Below are 4208 nucleotides of genomic sequence, written 5' to 3' on the forward strand. Positions count from 1 at the left end.
TGGCTGTCCTGGAACTCACTTTGTAGACCAGGCTGGCCTCGAACTCAGAAATCCACCTGCCTCTGCCTCCCGAGCGCTGAGATTAAAGGCGTGCGCCACCACTGCCTGGTGCTTTGCTTTTTTTAAAGTTTCCTTTCTACTTTGCAGAGGAAAAGGGGGAGGAAGGAGAAAGAGCAAGGGAGCTCTCTATTGATGACTTCTATGATGGACACATGGGGTGGCTTCCATGGGGCTCTCCTGGGTCTCTTCACCACTGTTATTCTTCTCTTTCCATTTGTCCCTTGTTTATCATACGGTGAGATTGGTGCCTTCCAGCTTAAACTCCACAAGGTTGATGTTACCTCAGCACTTTTAACCATTACCACCAACACCCGTCTCCAACCACTGAGAACCTCCTGACCTCTGACCTCACACCTCACAGATCCATTCCCTTGTCCCCCCNCCCCCNCTTTTTTTTTTTTTTTGACCTTTGCCTTTTTGTGTGCTTGAGAGCTGGAGTTAAATGTGTGCAAGACTAGGACCCGGCCCAGCCTCCAGTTTCCTACAGTAACCACTGATGTAAAATGCCACTCAAGCCTTTTCTGCTTTAGAAGTCTACAGCCTACGAGTCAGTTTACCCAGGGCTCTGTCTCTGTATGAAATAGCCAGCATGCTGGGGTGGGGTGGACATAGACATCTTGGACTTATAGCTAGGATTTAAATTTGATCTTGCTGTTGAGAGGACATGTTGAGAGAGAAAGACCCAAGTGGAAGTATTTCGAGCCCAACTCCTAATGACCCATGGCATCTTATTCCAAATGGCCCAAAAGACAACTGGTGTTGTAAAATTTACTAGGGTGAGGTGTCTATTTAGCTACCTAGATATGTACCCCACATAAATGAGAGGAGATTATACCAAGTGATTCTCTTAAACTAAAATCAAACCAAAAGCCCTATGCTGGGCGGTGCGGTGCACACCTTTAATCCCAGCACTCAGGAGGCAGAAGCAGGCGGATCTCTGAGTTCAAGGATAGCTTGGTCTATAGGGTAAGTTCTAGGATAGACAGTGCTAAGAGAGACCCTATTTCTAAAAACCAAACCAAACCAACCAACCAATCACCAAAAACCCTAAGCCTCCCCCTCCCTTTTCGAGAAGTAATTCTCTGGGAGAAACTGTCTCTCCCACTCTGTCACCTCTGTCTCTCCGGCAGCATTATTTCCCTTTTTAAAAATGTAAGCCGGGGGGCTGGTGAGATGGCTCAGTGGGTAAGAGCACCCCACTGCTCTTCCGAAGGTCCGAGGTTCAAATCCCAGCAACCACATGGTGGTTCACAACCATCCGTAACGAGATCTGGCGCCCTCTTCTGGAGTGTCTGAAGACAGCTACAGTGTACTTACATATAATAAAGAAATAAATCTTTAAAAAAAAAAAATGTAAGCCGGGCGTGATGGCCCACACCTTTGGTCCCAGCACTCGGGAGGCAGAGGCAGGCAGATCTCTGAGTCAAGGCCAGCCTGGTCTACACAGTGAGTTCCAGGACAGCCAGGGCTACATAGAGAAACCCTGTCTTGAAAAACCAAAGAAAGAAAACTAAAAAATGAAATAGATAAATTGTGTGTGTGTGTGTGTGAGAGAGAGAGAGAAAGAGTCAGGGGATAACTTGCAGGAGTCATGTCCTTCCGCTATGTGGATCCTAGGATTGAATTGAAGTCATCACACTTGGCTGAATGCGCCTTTACCTCGTCTGCCCGGCATGTTTTCCTTTTAACTCTTTCTGCTTTGACGTAAAAGTATTGATGTGTAGACCAAGCTGCCCTTGAACTTGTAGGTGATCCTCTTGCCTTTGCTCTTGGCCTCTGCTTCCTCTGTATGGTGATTGTGAGGGTGAGCCACTAGGTCTGACAACTGCATCTTTTTGTTGTTGAGACAGAGCCTCATATAGCTCAGGCTGGGCTTCAGTACCTGGTCCTTCTGGAGGAACTCTAGTCAGCTAAGCATGACAAACATGGCTCTGGCAGGCTGCCTGCCCTTCTCCCCCATTCCCTCTGCCTTGCTAAAAACTGTTAAATTACATTCCTAAAGCTAGCCACCAAGCTCTAGCCTCTTGGCCACTTCCTCCTCAGGAGGCTAACTACCAAAGTCTTAAAGTCCAGCAACCAAAAGCTCTCTTTGGCTCATCTAATTTACATGCCCAATGAAAACTAAATACCTCAGGCTGGAGAGATGGCTGGCGGTTAAGAGCACTGACTGCACTTCCAGAGTTCCTGAGTTCCATTCTCAGCAACCACATGGTGGCTCACTACCATCTATAAAAGGGTCTGACATCCTTTTTGGTATGCTGGTGTACATGGAGTCAGAATACCCAAACAATAAAAAAGAACATAAATTTAAAAATTATTTTAAAAAGCTGGGCATGGTGGCACATGCCTTTAATCCCAGGCAGAGGCAGGCAGATTTCTGAGTTCGAGGCCAGCCCGGTCTACAAAGTGAGTTCCAGGACAGCCAGGGCTACACAGAGAAATCCTGTCTCGAAAAACCAAAAAAACAAAACAAAACAAAAAATCCCAAAAAACAAAACAAGCAAACAAACAAACAAAACCAAAACCAAAAAACAATGAGCTACCTCACCATAACACTGGGTTTCTTTTATAAACCAGGTAACCTTAAAAACCACCACTTGCCTATGGACCGCATCTGTCTCCTCTCTATCCAGGGGCAGTCCTCTGTCACCCTCCCGGACAAATACCCCTTCTTCTTCTCCCTTGTTTTCCCCTTCTCCCTTGTCGTCCTCTGTCTCCTGCCTTTGTCTCATATTCCTGCCTTCTGTCCCTCAGGGGTAAACACATCTCCTTTGTGCTGAGAACTTGGTCTCAGGTGTCCTTCGCTTTCACCTCCTCCTCTCCAGTGTTGGGATTACAGGTTGTAAGTGTGTGCTGCCCTATTGGCTCTATAGTAACACGTTAACAACTCTGTCCTAATCGGATACTGGCCTCCTGCTCGTATCACACTGTTCCCAACACCACGTGTGTGAACTTGGGTGATGGTGGAAGGGAGTTATCAATTCACCCTGACACAATGTGATAGCCTTTAAACCCTCGCATTAGGGAGTTACAGTCAGGCAGATAGATCTCTGTGAGTTCTAGGCCAGCCTTGTCTATATATCAAGTTCTGGGCTATCCAGGGCTACTAAACAACAGAACAAAACCGAGCCATCAGTCTGGAATAACAAGTTTGATGTGTGACCCATGCCTGCTGGTCAAGCACTTGGGGATGCAGGCAGACCATCTCGAGTTCAGCCATTTTCAGCTATCTGGAGAAACTGAGACTATAGGAGACCCTGTCCCAAACAAACACCCCTAAACAAGCAAACAAAGGCCAGCAACTGTTCCGTTGCATTGTTTTCTGTCGAGCTTTCAATAGCTCCCCCATTACATTTCAAGATAAACCTGAGGTAAGGAAAGTTCCAGCCCCTCAGCCCTTCCCACTTGCTTCTCTCGACCCTGTGTCTTTGAACTTTCCATTGTCATGCTTGGCACACATTCCTGTGTTTTAGGGCAAGGACCTCAGATGCTCAATCCTTTGTGTTAATGAAGATACTAATACAATGCTTTCTTTGTGGTTTATTTACTGTTTAATGCAGAGGGTGGAATCCAGTGTCTTGTGTATAGACAAGGGCTCTTTTTTTAATTTTTAAATTTTTTATTTTTAGAGTTTGTCATCCCAGAGTGACAATTTTAAGCTAGACTTGCCTAGTAGGGTAATATTCCGAATAGTTGTCATTTCTACTGCCCCCTGGTGGTCAGCCCACGCTTTACAGCGAGTGGTGGTGGTGGGGGAGATGAAATAACTAAGGCATTTTTAGAGGCGGGACGGCAGCGACTTGATCTCATTTACATACCCACAATGCACTGCAGAGCGGTCATTGCTTGATTTAAAACCAGAAATCGCTGTTTTTTTTTTTTTTCTCTCTCTTGATTTCCTTCAAAATGGTACGACTTTCACAGATTTAAGTGAGACTAAAGCAGAATTATTATGTACTTTTGAGGAAAAAGTTACCATCAGTGTTCTAAGATACACAGTCAGGTGAGAACTGCACACAGCACCCCTATCCCACACTCTGGTTTCTCTTCAGATCGTATAAATCTTTCGCCTTTTACTAAAGATTTCCGTGGAGAGGAACAACTCTGAGTTTTTACTCAATTTTTTGAGGTCTTGTGCTTACAAGACT

The 4208-nt window shown here is 45.6% G+C and overlaps 1 non-coding gene across 1 annotated transcript; it reads left to right on the top strand.

The window, feature by feature from the left end:
* The first annotated feature begins 4092 nt into the window (after positions 1–4092).
* LOC115031066 lies at positions 4093–4208 on the top strand. Its single transcript, XR_003836631.1, has one exon. It is a non-coding gene; the product is annotated as a U5 spliceosomal RNA (small nuclear RNA).

The sequence above is a fragment of the Mus caroli genome, chromosome 4 (genome assembly GCF_900094665.2).
Source record: "Mus caroli chromosome 4, CAROLI_EIJ_v1.1, whole genome shotgun sequence".
In the NCBI taxonomy this organism is placed as follows: Eukaryota; Metazoa; Chordata; class Mammalia; order Rodentia; family Muridae; genus Mus; species Mus caroli.